Raw genomic sequence first — 19280 nt, 5'->3', positions numbered from 1 at the left:
TTCCCTTTTGTTAGGGTACCAGTGGAAGTTCCATTGTGTACGCCATCCTGAAGCAGCCGGTCTCGTAGAGAGACATAATCAGACCCTGAAAATTCGAATTGCAAAAGTATGTAAAGAGAAAGGTGTGGACTGGCTAATAGCTCTGCCAGTTGCTCTGTTTTATATGCGCATGGTCGCACATTCCAGATCAGGTCTGTCCCCGTACGAGGTCGTATTCGGCCGCCCCCCTAACATGTGGGGTACACCTAGACCCCGAAGTATTACCGATGTTTCAAGTAATATGCTGACAGATTACCTAGCTTCCTTGATGTCTGCCCTACACTCTTGTCGTTCACAGGTTGCCGCCGCATTTCCAGACAATACCGAGGTGGCACCGCATGAAATCGTTCCCGGATGCATGGTTCTTGTCAGGAACTTTGATCGTTCAAGTCCGCTGGAGCCTCGCTGGAAGGAACCCCGACTGGTCCTCCTAACCACCCGTACAGCCGTGAAGTTGGAGGGCAGAAAAGGCTGGGTGCATCTGTCGCATATAAAGAAGTTTTATGGACTGAAACCTGTTTCAAAGAACATTTCCGAGGATTCTAAAAACTGCCAAAGCACTATTCTTAAGGACTGTCCCGCAAAAGACATTGCTACGAACCCTTCCCTGTTAGAGAAAACTCCGCAACAGGAGTATAAGCTTAAACTAAGGTCTAGTAAAATAAGTCAGCCAGTTTGATTGTCTAAGTCCTCCCCTAGGTGAAACGGTTAGACCGGTTTCTGACATGTATATAATAGACCCCCACAGAGAGAGAGTTAGTGAGAACTCTAAAAGTTGCACTATTATTTTATGTTTTCTGCTATATTTCAGCATTATGATTTCCTGCACCAGTTATGCATTTTATTTGTGTTTTTCAGTTTCTCATGTAAATAAGTCTGCTAATGTTACAGTAGAGCACACGTTTAGTGATCTGCCTCCTCATGAACTCTCTTATCGTCTTGCTATGCGTAATAATTCCTTTATCCGCATGTTACATTATTCACACCAGACCAGCAATGCCACTAATTGTTGGGTGTGTGGTCGACTCCCCCCTTTCCAGACACCGAAGGGAGTTCTGCCACTCTTTCCTTATCCATTTTCACATAATGGTTCGTGTGGAGCATGGTCCACGTTAACGTCATCCTCAAATGATATGTCCCTACTTAACCGTACATGTTTTCCAGGCAAGCAAGGTCTTCCCCACAGAACAGGGTTAGATCTAGAAAATGAAGTTTATAATCTAGGTAATTATTCTTCGAATTTCATGGTCCTGAATGTTCAGTCTGATTCTACTCCAGACTTACCTGCTATGTCAGTATTACCAGTCAAAGGTGAATTATGTGTCCGAAATAATGGTTCCGTACATGTAGGCCATAGTGATTGTACTACTATTGTCGAGTATAGTGACAGTGGGAAATCTATTTTCAAAGCTTCACGTCATTCTTATTTTGTTTGTGGTCAGACCGCATATGTTCGTCTGCCCCTTGATTGGGATGGTACATGTTACATTGCCTTCCTACTGCCACCAGTTTTCCTAGCCCCACCTGACTATCATAGGAATTCCCACCTAGTACATACTAGACACAAGAGAAACCTCCCGATTGTCGATTATACTGAAACTGCTCTAGAACAATACATAGATATCAATAAAGGTGTCTTCCCCTACTTAGGTACTGTTGTAAATAGTAAACTGATACGTAGATTAACCAGAACACTTGAAGCAGTAGTGATTGAGACTACTTCTGCTCTAGGTAACTTAACCGAAGAGCAATCCTTTATGAGAATTGTCGTGCTCCAGAATCGTCTCGTCCTTGACGTCATACTGGCCGATAGGGGCGGGGCATGTAGAGTCATCGGATCTAGTTGCTGCATTTTCATTCCTAATAACGCGCCGTCTGTTTATTCAGCTATTACCAGACTCCATAAGATTGCCCATATGTTACACCAAGATCCAGGCACCTGGACATGGTCCGGTTGGTTCTGGAATACAATTTCCGCCTGGGGATGGAAAGTATTGTCATTTCTAGGTATTGCAGTAGCGATCATATTCAGTTGCTGCCTCTGTTTACAATGTGGCCCTGCGATTTGCGGCATTTGTGCTACCTCTTGTATTCCTAGTCCCAAGTCCCGTTCTAAATCTAGTTCCAAGACAATTCGAGACGAGCAAATGATACTGTATGAAATGATAGATGGTATCATGAATATTGATGTTTCCTGATGGACGTTTGCATCACATGTCTATGTATACGCCCTGTTACACCCACTTTTATGCCTTATCTTTCGCGACTGCTATTGACCACACCCACTGCTCCGCCTACTGTAATTCACTGTAATGTAACTGTTTTAGTATATATACTTGTGCACTGTTATAAAAGTTGTGCTAGCTAGCCATCCCAGATCTTGTCCGTGCAGGTTGTCCTGTTCCTGTCCTTTATGCTGTATTAAACCTGCAAACTCCTACTACCTCGAATATTGACTCTTATTTATTGAGCTATCTGTTATTGCTATGTCCAGTAAAACCTAGATCCGGTATTATTTATTTATATACCACACTGCTCTGTGCTATAGATACTGGGGTTGGAGCTCAAGTTAATTTGGTGACTTTCAGAGTTCAACCTGACAAGGATGGTGATTATTACTCAAGGTGGTTAGTCTTTCCCCTTAACTAATAATGCAATTTGTCACAATCATAGTGGATAGATTAATATTTTCTATTGACTCTAACGTTAATAACTCCATTCTGGATAGCATAATATTTTTCATTGAATCTAATGTAAATAATTCCATAGTACTCCTACAGAAGGTGGTAGGGTGTTTCAGCTTTTATGACTGGCATTGGTCTTTATTGTATGTGATTACTCTGTCATACTGTATCTGAGTATCAGGTCCTCTATTAGCTTCTTAAATAAATTTTGTCTGCTTGCTTGAGCTTCTACTGGAGAAGTAGGAGTACAGCCAATGTAATTAGTGATTCTAACTGAAGTGCAATGGTAGCCAGGACCCTAGGAGAGCTATTGTAAGCAACAGTCCCTAGTAGACAGTCTTCTCAGTAACCAAAAATGACTGCATATTGGTTGTTGAAAGGAGTACGTGTGGGCCAAGCCTTCGGGAGATTGTCTCACAACTCATTTTAACCTACATGACCTGTGTAAACATGGCTGACTTCAAACCTTTAAAGGATTTTTTTTCTTTTCTTTTTTTTACAATGTTTTTGTATAGCGCAAATCACCACTGGTCTCTAAGCGCTTTCACAGAAAAAGTACATAACCTGTTGCAGTCCAAGACGCCATTCCGCCATCAAACCCCATTAGGGTATTGATGTTATCTTTTTAAACAAATGAGTCTTTAGATTCTTTCTGAAAGAAAGTAATACCGAGTCTCCCTGCAAGGTTGCAGGCAGCTCGTTCCAGATTTGCGGAAGGAGTACCGACAGAGCTCTGCCACCTTTAGATTTGAGCTAAAATCTAGGTTGGATCAATTTGCAGGCTTTGCCAGAGCGCAGAGCTCTACCCGGAATGCACTCCCTCAAGCGCTCTTTAATATAATGAGGAGCCTTTCCAAAAATGGCTCTGTGAGCTATGCAAAGACATTTGAACTGCACTCTAAATTTAATAGGCAGCCAGTGCAGTTTCAAAAGAAGGGGGGTCGCATGAGAGCTCCTCGGCAGGGAATAGATCAACCTGGCCACATCATTCTGCACAACCTGCAGTTTCCTCAGGAGTTTCTGTGTGAGGCCTAGATACAGAGCGTTACCATAGTCCAGCCGAGAGATGACAGTGGCGGATACTATGGCTTGCAATGTAGAAGCAGACAGAATGGGTACCAGCTTCCGGAGTTGCCTGAGCACTCCCACGCAGGAACCTACCACCGCCGAAAGTTGAGGGGCCATAGATAGATCAGCGTCAATCTTCAGGCCTAGACTTTTTACCACTGTTCCGGGTGTTGGCATTAGCCCTAATACTGAAGGCTAGAACAGCTCATACCAAGTATTTTCTTGATTGGTAATAACCAGCACCTCCGTTTTCTCAGCATTAACTTTCAGAAGGTTGCTGGTCATCCAGTTTACAGTGAATCTAAGCAAGTTTTTTACCGATTCCTGTGCCTCCTTAGAATTCTCCAGCTGAACCAGCAGTTGGGTATCGCCGGTATAGTTAAAAACTTGGCAATTCCTATGTGTTAACTCCTCCACAAGGGGTTGAAGATAGATGTTGAATAACAGGGGAGATAGAGCAGACCCCTGGGGGACACCCAAAGTCACAGTACTAGCCTCGGATAATTGGTCTCCCAGCTGCACTCTTTGGGTCCGGCCAGTGAGGAAGGACTTAAGCCACTTAAATGCTTGTCCTGTTATTCCCAGCTTCGCGATACGGTCAAGCAGAATGGTATGGCTGACCGTATGAAACGCTGCTGACAAATCCAATATAATCAGGGCACAAGGCTGTTTATTGTCTGCCCTGATTCTCAGATCGTCAGCAACCGTGGCCATGACCAATTCCGTGCTATGCTGTGATCGGAAGCCCGCCTGCCTTGGGTGAAGTAGGCCATGTTCCTCCAGGTAGCCAGCCAGCGTATTCAGGACTTGTTTTTCCAAGATCTGTCCTAAGAATGGAAGTTGAGAAATAGGCCTGTAGCTCTTTAGAGGCTTAATATCCGCTCCTGCTTTCTTCAGGAGGGGGATGACCCTGGCTTCCTTCAAATTTGCTGGGAGATGTCCAGACTCTAGTGACCTATTTAATAAACTCAACAGCTGTCTTTCCAGGCCGGGCAAGGCCATTTGAAATATTCTGGGGGGGCACGGATCCATACTCAATCCTGATTTAATTTGGCAGGCATTAGCTGCCAAACTCCCTACATCCAAGCATGGGATGCTGTCGAGATTCCAGGTCGACTCCTGGGAAATAGGGGCAGCTAGGAGAGAAGGATCAGCTGAAATTTTTGTGATGTCCCTGATGATATCTTGTACTTTGTGGAGGAAGAAACTCTGGAAGGTGTCACAGTCCGGGCGATCATTTACTGGGGCTTTGCTATCCAGCTGCGTTAGTTCCCTGAGATTAGCAAATATCTCCCTTTGCTTGTTTCCTGCACGTCCAATTCTGTCTTCATAAAATATTGCCTTCCTCAGCAGTATATCAACCTTGTATTCTGACAGAAGTGCTTTATAAGTTTCAGACTCTGCCTGGCTATAATTGAGTCTCCACCTCCGCTTCGCTTGCCGGAGAACTTGTTTTTTTCCTCTTAGTGAAGCATCAAACCAAGGGGCTCCCTTCCCTTTTTCTCTGGTCCTCTCCATTCGCTCAGGGACCAGAGTATCCAGGGCAGCGCGAATCCAGGCCATAAGGGCTGTAGTGTCTGAGTCTAAATTTCCCTCGCTCCTCTCTAACGGTGGAAAGGAGAGAAGCGTGGAAATCAGAGACTCAGCTTCCACCTTCTTCCAGGCTCGAACCTTTCTCCAAAGTGGATAAGCTATTGCTGGTGAGATGTCGCATGGAACCCAGCACTTAATTAAAGAGTGGTCTGACCATATGCATGGGCTAACGTCAGTTATCTGTGCCCGGGGATTAGAAGACCAAATCAGGTCCAAAGTGTGGCCCTTAATGTGTGTGTGGCCCACCACTAGTTGTCGCAGATTAAGCGAGGTTAAGTTAGTATCAAACTCTGCCGCTATGGGGTCTCTGGGTACCTTATCCCAATGATAATTGAAGTCCCCTACCACTAACAGAGACTTGTATCAGGATCCCAAATCAGTTAAGAACTCCAAAAAGGTTTCATTAAAGTCTGGGGAACTCTTTGGTGGGCGGTATACTACCACCATCATAATACAGGAGGATTTCAATAGGATTTTTATATCCAATAGCTCTGCGCTATCTCAGTTTTCAGCGACAACCTGTGTCACCATGAGAGTTTTTAAAAAAATAATTCCGACTCCCCCCCCCTCTACACTCCTTTGGGCGGTTACACCACAATGCATCGTATTCTAATGGCAGTGCCGCCAGAACGTCCGGGGTGGATGAGGCCCCCAGCCATGTCTCGGTGAGGGCAAGAATATCAATGTCACCATCCAGAAGGAGAGAAAACACTTCCAAATGGTGTTTTTGCAAGGAACGTGTGTTTAACATAGCAATTTGTAGCCCCTGGATCGTATGAGAGAAAGGCCGCTTTTGATGCGATGTGGGTTCGCACCTTCCCCGCAAGAGGGATTCTTCCTGTAGCCTAGCTGATGTAATCTCATCTAGCGCTTCAGTCCCAGTTCTTAAAGCCAGGAGAGTATCAACAGGATAGACATAAGATCAAAAAGCGGTCCTGGCCCCTGGGCCCATTCTGGCGCGGGCGGGCGCAGACGGGCTTACCTCTGGCGCACCTCCGGCGCGCCAGTGGCGTGCCCGCTGCGCGCGTGCTCTGCACGCTTGCATCCTGGTCCTTAAATCGGAATTGGCAGGCAGCCCTCCAACACTAGAGCGCTACCCAAGATGGCGTCTTGGGAGCGTCTCTGAGCCCCTAGTCACCCACTCAAGATGGCGGTCGGGAGTCGAGGCAGCGCGAGTCTCACCCAAATGGTGAGTAGTGAATTTCAAAGTTTTAATGTGCAGGCAATGCGGATCAGGTCGTAGAGAAGAGCAGTGTCAACAATTCACCGCACGCTATATCGGGTGAACCCTCAAGAAAATAATTTTAAACTAACGTCAGTAACATAAATCCTTAAAACAGTTGAGTCAATTTTTAAAAGAGACTAGTACTCCAACGGCGATTAAAAGTCACGGGCAGCGATTCTGAGTGCAGCAGCGTGACTAACCAATTCTGTTTAAAGATATAACTGTAGAAGTGCCTATGACCACATGTTTGCCAGTTAGATCAAGATACATGGCTAGAAAAGGAAGTGACATCTTGTCAGGAAGAACTTGCAGCCTCATATCCTGATGCTAATGATAGTGTGAAATATATCTTATAGCATTTATCTAGTTTGTACCTTCCCTGACTCCCAGTCTTTCTTTTCATGTATCAAATCTTGTTTCCCCATCACCTTCCATCGCTGAACTGGCTGCTCTCAAACTAGACTATTTAGAGGTTGAAAGACAGTGTATCCAAAGTGAATTTGAGAGAGAAAATCAGGTTGGAGAAACTTAGATCAATTGCAGGAAGGAAGGTGAACAAAAGAGATAATATGTTGTGAGGGCCAGACACCAGAAACGGGCATATTGTATTGTATTGTAATTGCATTTATATAGCGCTTTCTACCCCTGATGAGGTGTTGAAATGCTTTTCGGCAAGTAGCATGCTACTCCGAAACCCATCAAGGATTAGTGGTGAATTAGCATAGTGAAATATGAAAGTAACTTTAGTGATGGATATGTTAGTTAGTTATTTGGATTGAGTAGGATAGTGGAGGGATAGATGAGGGGAAAAGGTTGGCATTTATATAGCTTTTGCTACCCCTGATGAGGTGCTGAAGTTCTTTTTTGGTGAGCAGCACACTACTACGGAACCCATAAAGGATTAGTGGTGAATTAGTAAATATAGTGACATATAAAAATACTTTGAGTGGTGGATATGTTAGTCAGTTATTTGGATTGAGAAGGAACAGGGAAGGGTCTAGAAATTATATTTTTTTTTGGGGGGGGAGGAGGTTGTAGCCATAGGAGGGGGTTTGGAGTAAGTAATGGAGAGGTGGAGGGGAGTTAGTATAGGGAAATATTACAGATTAAATTGAGTGGTGGACATGTTATTCTTTTTTTTATTGAAAAGGAATAGTGGATGGATAGAAGAGGATAGAGGAGGGAAAGTTCTAGAATCATTTTTAGTTTGAGTTCATAGCAGTAGGAGGGGGTTGGGATGAGTAAAAGGGTGGTGGAGGGGGAAGAGTCAGAGGTAAGGGTTTAGAAAGGCTTGTTTGGGAGATCTGAATAGTATAAGAGGTATGAGATGATGGAAGGAGGTGTAGAGAAGGGAAAAGTGTAGAAAGGGACATTTTGGTGATCATAGTAGTGGTATGGGGTTTGGGATGAGGATGTATTGAGAGCGGATGAGGGTGATAAATTGGGTAGTGCATTGGATATGCTAAATTAGAAAAAAGTAAATATATAAATCCATAAGTACATGGAAGATATATATATATATATGCCTAAGGAAGGTAATATATTTAGATTAAAGATGCATTTAATAAATTCCTGCTTTAAAGTGTTGTACTTTAAATTAATGTATTAGTTTTTTCTTTTTTTTGTAATTCAATAGTGAAGCAATTGTGGATAAATAGTTATGATAAAAGATGTACTTATTTATGCAGTCACTTATATACATGTTAAAAACATAGAATAAGGTAGCTATCAGTAATATGTACATTTATTAAGCAGAAATAGCGAATATCTATATTTTTAAAAACATCATTATTATACACGTTTATACAAAGCAATACACATAAATAGGTACACATTTATAGTCCAAATAAATGCTTATAAACCGAGTGAATATGCTGTAAATTTCTGTTTGCATATGGTGGTTACTTGGGGAAGAGCCAATTCATGAGTAGTTTTCTGAAGATAAGGAGGCTCTTATGTTTCTGGTAAAGAGATCCATAGTTTGGCTGCTTGAACAGAGAAGGATGTGCCAACCATGTTTTTTTTCTTGCACGTTGACATTTTGAGGCTAGGTGCCATTCTAGAGCGGAGGGTCCTTTGCTGAATGTGTTCGGTGATTATATTCCTGATGAAGAGCTGTCCTGTTCCTTGTATGAAACATAAGGACTAAAGATGGTGGTAGTAAAGACCATACAAACACTCATGACTTCACCAAATGCTATAAATACCCATTTCACATTCAATCCATGTTATCATAATTAAAAATAGTATCTGTAGTTCTCTATAGTGCACTTTATAAATAACCTATGCAATCCCTTTAAGCTTTTGAGGAACTATACCTTTGGTGCAGATGTGGTTGTATAGTTTAGTGAATATGATCCTGCTTTTGATATGTGTAGGCTCTCTGGGCCCGATTCACAGAACTAACTTAAGAAAAAATCCTAAACTTACTACCATTTTGGTATTCACAGAAGGCACTTACTCATTTTGGTATTCACAGAAGGCACTTACTCATTTCGGTATTCACAGAAGTTAGGTGTCCTAACTTTAGGACTCCTAAATGCCTTCTGTGAATACTGAAAGTCTTAAAGTTAGGATTTTTCTCAGTTTAGGAGTAGTAAAGTTAGGACTCCTGACTTTAAGACTCCTAAATGCCTTCTGTAAGAATCAAAAGTTTAAAAGTTAGGATTTTCCTCAGTTTAGGAGTAGTAAAGTTAGGAGTCCTAACTTTACTACTCATAATCTGAGAAAATCATAACTTTAAGAGTTTTGGTATTCACAGAAGGCATTTAGGAGTCCTAAAGTTAGGAGTCCTAACTGTACTACTCCTAAACTGAGAAAAATCCTATCTTTAGGACTTTCGGTATTCACAGAAGGCATTTAGGAGTCCTAAAGTTAGGAGTCCTAACTTTGCTACTCCTGAACTGAGAACAATCCTAACTTTAAGACTTTCGGTATTCACAGAAGGCACTTAGGAGTCCTAAAGTTAGGAGTCCTAATTTTACTACTCCTAAACTGAGAAAAATCCTAACTTTAAGACTCGATACTCACAGAAGGCATTTAGGAGTCCTAAAGTTAGGAGTCCTAACTTCTGTGAATACTAAAATGAGTAAGTGCCTTCTGTGAATACCAAAATGAGTAAGTGCCTTCTGTGAATACCAAAATGGTAGTCAGTGTAGGATTTTGTCTTAAGTTAGTTCTGTGAATCGGGTCCTCTGTAACTATCCCACTGTGTTGGTAATCCCTTGTTCAGCATGAAGCCAGCATGGAAGAAAACTGATCCTTGGGAAAACCCATAGAAGTCTAACTCATGTTTAATGTAAATATATACCAAGCAGCAAAAATATTCTAAGTGCAAGAGGCTCATTGGCTCATGGCTCATGGCTCATTCTTTGCCATCTGAACCTTTGGAGCACATAATTCTAAATTATATAAATTTTTACCCTACCTTTATACATGTTCTACAATGTAGCAAGCAGAGGGAAGATAATATATTTTTAAAAACTCACGATAGATACTAACAAGCAAGTGCCTAGCTCTTCTCATTTATAGAATGTTAGAAGACCTTGGGAGTCTACGCTTACTTGAACAGTCAGTCTAAACATGCAATTTACACAGGAATACAAAATGGTTCTGCATTGAAAATGTATGTTATGCAAAGGCTCTGGTAGTACTTTAACCCCTTTGCTGCGGGGTTAATCCCCCGCTGTGCTGGGGGGGAGGGGGGCGCGCACAGCGTCTGCATGCTCATGACGAGCTGAGCTCGTCATGAGGCACGGCGCTCCTGTGCTCATGAAGAGCTCAGCTCGTCACAGGTGCATTACCTGCTGTGGAACGCTCAGCACAGCAGGGGAATTATCCCTGCATGCGAGCGTTCCACGGCTCATGACGAGCTGAGCTCGTCATGAGCACCGGAGCGCCGTAGCTCATGACAAACTCAGCTCGTCATGAGCATGGAAGAGGTTAAGGAAGAATAAAAGCTATTTCACATGTGTTAATACAAACAGTTATAAAATGTGTTCCAACAATCATAGATTTAGATAATGTGGGAGGAATATGTAAGAGTTTATGATAAATGGCATAAAGATGGGTTTGGGTGCCCCTCGCAGAGCACTTAAAGATTATCTAAAGACTGCATGGAAGATCAGCGGTGTTACATGATGCACAGCAGAGGGATGTGAGAGGATGGGTCGCAGTGAAGAAGGCAACATCCTATGAAGGGGTGTTAGATCAATTGCTTATGAAGCAATGACTTTCATCTTGTCCTGTGGAACTGAAATAGCAGTTGGCTTATTGCAGATTTAAAGAAATTGCCAGCTACAGTTGACCATTGGACAGTAGGACACGGTGGGTCAGATCTAAAGAGGCAGGGTCCACAACAGACTAAATTGAACAACTCTCAACGGAGAAGCCAGAGGAATTTTTTAAATGGCTATGATAGCTCCAAGGGCTTTCAGCATGGATAGAACCAAAAGAGAATGTGCCCTTTAACAGGGCTTGCAGTGATGCCCAATGCAAGCCCAAGGACAAAAATTCCAGATAAAGCTGATGGTCTCTTCATCTGACCTCTACTTTGCAAATAACCAGCATCATCCTCCTCAAGGAAAAGGCATCCATTATTGTTTGAGGGCTTGTGCACTGGATAACAGAAAGGCAGACACTGGAGTCATCTCCAAGGCGCCCTGGAGCACTTACTCATTTAATTAGTAAAAGGATTGGAAGCATCAGACTGTGCCAGGTATTTGACTTGAGAACCAGCCTGATGAAGGATGGACCTCATCCCCTGGGCACTGAGAAATATAGAGCCCAATTCATAAAGGTAAGGTGAGACGAAAGTCTAACTTTATGACTTTCGGTATTCACAAAGAGCATTTACTACTCGTAAATGCCCTTTGTGAATACTTGAAGTCGTAAAGTTCGACATTCGGTATTCACAAAAGGCATTTACTTCTCGTAAATACCTTTTGTTTATACCAAACGTCATAAAGCTAGACTTTTTTAGTCTAACTTTACCTTTGTGAATCGGGCTCATGGGGTATAAGCATAGTATTACCAATAGTGATGAGGTATTTTGGTACCTACCTGTCCTGGCAGAACCTCAAGTGAGGCAGAAGAGAGAATAGTAAAAAAAGTATATTTTAACACATTTCTTCTTGTGGGCTCCTAGAAAATAATATCATTGAATTAGAATTCTTGGAGACAAACATGATTTTGCAGTAAATGCCCCAATGGTGCAAGACTGCGAAAGAAATTTGTAGGCAATCCTAGCACTCTTTTTAATGGGCTTTTTCTTTCTGTTGTGCCAGCTAACTACTGACTTTCTGGAGACATCAGCTTGTACTTGATTTCACTTTAGAAGGAAGCTCTACAGCATCAGCTCAAAGAAAATATATACCAGACATGCCTGATTGTTGCATTCCTCAAGACAAGAAGTAGTGGCTGCTCCTGCTTAAAATAGGAAGAGATGAATTGCCCATTGAAGAGATGAGCTGCCCGACCGGGAGGATAACAGAGCCACTGTGGGAAGTGGCAACTCAAAGAAAGAGTCTGCCCAAGAGCCTAGAGGATCTGCAGCACAACTGTCCAGACAGGGCTTAAAGCATTATCCATCAACTCATCAGGAAAGGGTAGAGGACATAATGGAGAGGACAAAGACAGTGCCTGCTGGTGACTGCCCTCATCCTACAAGTGGTTAAACTACATCATAGCCAAATAGTATGTGTCTGAAGTGTGGTCCAATGATGGGCAGGAAATGTTCTTAAAGAAGTTGATAAATCCCCATTTGAATTCATGGGGTAGCTGCATCTTTCATTTTTAAGCATGTGAGAAACACTAGGACTTCATCTTGTACACAAGAACTCCGGGGGTCTTCTATCTTATTAGACTGGTTTGAGTTTCTTTCAGAGCCTAAGGGGCCCATTCGGATGGCGGGCGGATTGCCCCCGCCATGCTGGCGGTAGCCACCGCCGGCCTGGCGGGGGCAATCAGCCCGCCATCCTAACCAGAATGACCCCCCGCCATATTAGCATGGCTGGGGGGTCCGCGCGGACGGAAAGACCGTCCGCCGCTTTTCCACCCCGGTCGCCTTACGACTGGGGCAGAAAAGGTTTAATATGGTGGCGGTGTCTATCAGACACCGCCAGCCATATTAGTATGGGCTGCAACAGATGCCTTCGCCGCCACGGAAAGGCAGGAGGTCTTCACTTCGGGGGCACCCTGCGGGCCCTCGGAGTGAAGGCGAGGTGGGGGTGCACATGGGGGGTACCTGTGGTACCCCCCAGCATTTGCATACACAAAGCGGCAGGCACCGTGCGGTGCCTGCCGCTTTGTGTATGCAAATGCATACATGCATTTTTAGCATTGTGGCGGGTGGTGCTGAGAGCACTGCCCGCCACAATGTTAAAAATGCAGGATGCGCCCGCCACTGTGGCGGGAGCATCCTTATACCCCCACGGGACCCCCGCCCTTATGGCGGGCGGTCCCAAGTACCGTGAGGATGGCGGGCGGGCAAAGTCCGCCAGCCATCCTAATGGCCCCCTAAGTCTTAGAATTCAAGAGTTATTGTGGTTATAAGTTTTGTTGTCACCCTAGTCCTAACCAGAGGAACTCTGCTCTTGCTGCTTAGAATCCAACACATTTGGTGTTATTGATTTCTTGATTATGAGCAATCAGACCATTTATAAGTGAAAACACAAATGAACTTTGAGAATACCCCAGGTGACTGCCTTGCGGTGGCACCTCATTTTTCAAGTATACCTTTTACACTGCGAACTTGTTTAGTACCATTATGAGATGCCACTGGTCCAGTCAGTAAGATGCCCGGTAATCATATATTTCATCAGCTTCTGGATGCTCCAGACAGCAATTAATTTGACTTGATTTTTCTAGTTTCCATTTCTTGTATAGTGGTCTCACTGTTAGTAGTTTTTGTAATCACCAATATGATTTATGGGGAGTGAGTTTATGTTGCATATACGAGTGCTGTATTGTGGGATGGGACCCATTAAGCTAACTTCTCCAAAGTCGTGGCATGAAAGAAAGGCCAGATATTGACAGCGATATGTATCAACATTCCATTGTGCGATTCCTAAATAGAGATTTTTAAGGAATCGCTATTTAGGAATTGCACAATGGAATGTATGTAGAAATCAGCTTCTTTTTAGCGATTTCTTAATATTCCTTAATTGCGATTAGCAAATTGCTAATCGCAATTAAGGAATAATTTCCCATTCATTTCTATGGGCCAGGAGGCCCATAGGAATGAAGGGGAAATGTGCGATTAGCAATTAGCTAATCGCAAATTGAGATTATTTTCAAGGGTGCAGGGGTGTCCAAAGGACACCCTGCTGCACCCCTGAAAATGACATGTGTGCGCATATGGCGCACATGTATGAGCGTCACATGGCACCTTTTGTTTTTGAATAAAATGCTTTTTGCAGGAAATCGCAATTTACCACCAACTTGAAGTTGAATTATTGCGATTCCTTAAATGCAATCGCAAAATAAGGAATAGCAAATTGTGCGATTCCTTATTTTGTACCACATTTGTTTAATACATACCATATAGAGAATTCGCATTCGCAAAGGCCGAAATTCTGCGAATTTCGGCCTTTGTGAATCCGAAAATGCTTGATACATATCGCCCTTAGCCTACAATCTAATGTCTGGCACTTGCACTTACTTGACTAAAGTGAGCAAATCAAAATCAATAATAAAATCAAAGATAACAAGGAGAGACAAGTCTACTTAATCCACCTTCACTGGATAACCTCAAGATTCTAATGCTGAACAGACTATATTACTGTGCCTCATTAGAGCAATTTAAACTTTGGGGTCAAGTTGTGGCCCTAGAAGGTTGTAGGACCATCTAGTTTTTCTTTCATGGGGATAATTTTCACTGCTCTCCATTTCCTACATTATAAATAATGACCTATTCACTTAAATCATTTTAGCAGATACTTGATTCTCAACTTTATTCTTTGTGAATATTATGTCATACTATATCTGAGTTCCGGACCCTTAATAACTCCTTGAGTAAGCCTTCGCTGCTGTCCCAAACTACTTCTCTTCTGAAGTTTTTGTATTTTCTCAAACCTTGCAGTGAAAAGGGAGTTGCTAAACATCAGGATCAATTCAAATAAGAGGGCCACCATTTGTTACAGCTTGTACTTTGGGAGGTGGGTTTGATGTTAGACTGCCTGTCCCATTTTAGGGTGTGACCGAGTCTAATTTGATGTCCTTGGTCTATTTCTGCAAAGACACAGATGAACTAAAAATTAGTGCACTGGTCTTACAGCCTAGACAGGTTACTGGTCACTGAGATTAATTAAATCAGTCGCCCCACCATTTTATGTGATGTTTAAGGTAAGTAAGACAAAATGTTGATATTCTCCAGCTCCAACCATAGGAGAGTGACCTTTTTGTCATCCTAAATCTGTGTCAGTGTTTCTCATACACCTTGAAACAACCAAAGAGTATTTATCTGATTTAATTTGCTTGCATTATTTGGAGATGTGAGTTTCCATTCAGACAAATGCCAGGAAGTGGGACTGGAGTATTCGATTACAGCTTAGTACTGGAAGAGCCAATCTGAATGATACTTCAAAACAACGTCCACTGGATGTCTTTCAAGGAAGATAACACTGGCTATCATTGCAGAGTATGTGCCCTGTGTAGGTTGTGGCTATGCTGCAAAGAATACAACAGCGTTCCAACAAAGAACTCAATTCCCAGCTGTCCACGATCTCTCAATTAGTCTAGAGAGATAGTAGCCTTCTTGGATTTCTGGGCATAATTTTCCTCGCAGTCAGTACCTTGCTAAACCGGTCTCAGATTTCCTTGCCATCGGCCATTGCTTTCCTGCAGGTTTGTATGAAAGGACATTGGGATTACAGCGAAGAATTCTGAAATTTATGTTGCTGATGGAAATAAATGTTGTACTATTTTCTGAATATTTTGTATTCACTCTTCTAAGACTGTGGGCTATTACATTTTCTAGGAGCTAACATTATATATATAAATGTCATGTCCTGTCCAAGAACACGTGAACATATAAAATACTAAAATCAGAGAACAACAGAATACTAACATTGTTGGTTACTTTACAGTTCTACAAGAATCAAGTAGAAATTATAAATGTTCTTCTAAGAAGATTGCATAATGATGATGCTTGAGGAGATATAAGTCAGAGGAGGAAGTGTTAATGAACATTTATTTGAGGTACTTGTTCATTGTGTGTTTAGTTTTCAGGAATTACAAGTTCCACAACAAAGTACTGAGAGCTGGTTATACAGCGATATTGCTAAGGTATATGTATTCACTATTAGAGTTCAGCATAGATCTTCTATGACAAGTTATTTAAGATGTTTCTTGCCATCTAGATTCCCTATATTCCTGTGTATGTGGTCACTGGTAGAGCCAGTGACAAATGAAAGTGTATATTAATCAAGTTGGATTTGATGCACAGTATTAGTGTATCCTGACATAAATGAGCATGTTTAAACTGTTTTCACTTGGCATAAATCAGCCCTGGATATCCCTTAGATAAAATATGTTTGAAATGTATACAATGACCCGAGCATCCAACATTACAATATACAATAAATGTGTCACAAAAAAGTTTTTTGTTCCTTGTTTCTTTCTTTTCTTTTGTTCTTTACAATTCACATGCTTGTTCTTATATACCGTACTGACGAAACATGTGTTGGCTACTGAAGGCCAATGAAGCTGTTTTTTTTTTGTGTTTTTTTTCTGCAGAGTTTTATATAGCGCGAACTAGACCCGAACCGACTCGGGTATCAGAGAGCTTTACACAGCACCAGTTACGGTACATAAGGACACACATTAATTTTTTGTTAGGCACGGGGAGATTAAATGATTTGCCCAGAATCACAGGATGTTTGGCGTCGTTACCGAGACTCGAACCCAGTTCCTCCAGGTCCGAGGTCGAGCGCGCTAGTGACTATGCAGTGTAAATAAGAACATGCATGTGAATTGTGAAGAAGAAAAGAAAATAAAGAAACAAGGACCGAGAAAACTCTTTTGGACACACTTATTGTATATTGTGACGCTGGATGCTCGGGACATTGCATCTATTGAAAGACTGTGATTCTCCCTCAGACAAGTTAAGAGTGTTGGTGGCCGCTCTTCCCTTGGAGCACCATTGATATTTAAGAATAATTGGGAATACTCTTGGTTTGCGCTTCTACTAAACCTTGCTACAGCATACAATATATGTTTGCAATGTGTGTAATCACTGGTAAAATGCCTAAGGCCAGTTTTCCACCCACCAAGGCCAATTCTCGGATTATTGACTCTTATCCAAAAGCTTTACCATCATGTTATTGTTGTGCATGGTAAATGGCATTAGTTGTTACCTTAACATGTCTTGAATTGATATCCATATCAATGTCAAACCACTGCGAATATCTTTTTAAAATCTATAGTGGGTCTCCCTCTTTCCTTTTCAAATCATAATTTACATATGAAATTGGGCTTGCCCTACATTTCAGACTCATTACAACTAGCCCCAGTCCTTTTTTGACATTCAATTTGGCGGAGAGATACAGTGACACTCACACAAACAATAATAAGGAGTTGCTTAAGCATGGACAAGTGGAAGAGGTCTAGGTGGCTTAGCTACATGGAGTCAGTATTAAAGGAGATTGGTCTCCCTGAACTTTTCAAGGACCCACTGGGTTGTAAAAAGGTCTCTAAACAAAAGATCACCAACATGTTCTTACTGATGTCTGAGCATAAGTTAAAGGAATATCACAAAGAGAAACAAGCGGTCTGTGTATACCGTCAAAACCCTCCACTAATCAAAAGGGGTGGGTGTACTCTTATTTAGTGAATGTCACTAGGCAGCAACGCAGATTTATATTATTAAGGTTTCGCACAAACATGATCCCTCTTATGTTAGGTTATCCGGAAAAAACATTTAACCACTCAGACCAAGTGTGTGTCCATGCGATAATTTCTCCCCTCAAACTGAATTGCATTTGGTCCTATTCTGCAATCACTATGAGAATGAAAGGAATGACTATCTTAAACCAATTTTAAAGCAAGGGAATTTTAAACAGTGCCGGGTGGCACTATATTTTTTAAAATCATTATCTTATCCCCTGGTTTGCTATTCAGTAGCATCATTCTTATGGGCCTGTATGAGAAAGAGGAAGGGGAGGCGTTAAGAGCAGTGAGCTTGTTAGATGATAATACAACTACATAGTTTTAGCATATGAAACAATTACAATGTATTAATGTCTTTATTCTAGAATCAATGATGAATTATTTGCTGTTTTTAAAATTTTATGACGATGTATTCATGTGTGCTTTTATGATCATTTTAACTTGATCGAATAAAGATTAAAATCGAATTGAATTGAATTGATTTCTATATCAATGTATTTAGCTTAGTGGTTACTGCCAGTGGTTTGTAGCACTTTATAAATACCCTAAATAATAAAAATACTATTCCACTCTAAAAAGCATCTTGAATCATTAACCAAGGGGGTTAAGATAAACAGACAAGATTTAGAATTCTAATTTATTCCTATCTCTTATGAGAGCAGATAGTGAGCCTTGTGAGTTTAAAAAACCTGTTGTAAAGGTTTTTACCACTTAGCTTTGCACACAGCCCAGAATTACTTTTATCAGTATATTTACTATATGGATATGCACAATATTCTCACAAGGCATAGGCTACATTTTTTACTGTCTGTGGGAAACAGTGATTAGCTGGAGAGTCAAGCGTAGATGTTTCAGGTTGTTCCTGACACTGTGATAAAATCATCTTAGGGATCAATAAGTATAGACTAATTTCATTGTTTTTCTAACAACTCAAGACTTAGTTTCATTGTTTTTCTAACAACTCAGGATATATATATATATATATATATAGTTAGGATTGTTTTCCATAGGAAATCCGCAACATTCTATTGGGAATAACTTTGGCGCAGATTGAGGGATCTGCCTGTAATTTTCCTCAAATTTGCTTCGCTGCACTCCGCAACTTTCCAGACAGTTTGGGGGGGATTCGTCAAGCGGGGGCCGAGATAAAAGGGGAGTCCAAAAACGTGTTTTCTCCATGTTAATTTCCATAGGGCGGTTGGACTCACTTTTAGCCCGAACGGCTGAGTGGATTTCCACCAAACTTGGCAAAATTGTAGGGACTGGTAGCCAGATGTGCCTTTGCTATGTCTCAAGATATGTGTTCCAGTGGATTTTGAGTAATTTAGTTTAAAAAAATATATATATCTATAAGCGCGCCCCGGTACGCGCACCGGGGAGCGCACCGGGCGCGTAACGCGAATTCGCGCGCAGAAAGCTGATTGGCTCTCGGGTGTCTGTCAACATTCCAAACAGTCCGGATCGGCCGCCATCTTGTGTCTCGGTAGGATCGAGACACAAGAGGTGGCAAAAACAAAGGGGGAAATGACCATAAGGGGGCAGGGTAGACCCCCCCTGACCCCCTAGGTTTGATGTGGGGGCCATAAAAGGGCTCCGCGGGGCAAAAAAAAAAAATCGATTTTCGCGGGGGGAGCGCCCGGTACGCGCACCGGGGAGCGTACCAGGGAGCATACCAAGGGGAAAACCCAGTGAAACAGTAAAATAATAATTTAAAGTGCTTAGAGGTAGGGTAGCTTTGAATAGAATTGTTGTGTTGTGTGGGTGATTTAAGTACCAGCATGTAG

Source organism: Lissotriton helveticus, chromosome 5_1 (genome assembly GCF_964261635.1).
Source record: "Lissotriton helveticus chromosome 5_1, aLisHel1.1, whole genome shotgun sequence".
Classification (NCBI taxonomy): Eukaryota; Metazoa; Chordata; class Amphibia; order Caudata; family Salamandridae; genus Lissotriton; species Lissotriton helveticus.
The sequence above is the reverse complement of the archived record's forward strand: the minus strand, read 5'-3'. Positions refer to the sequence as shown.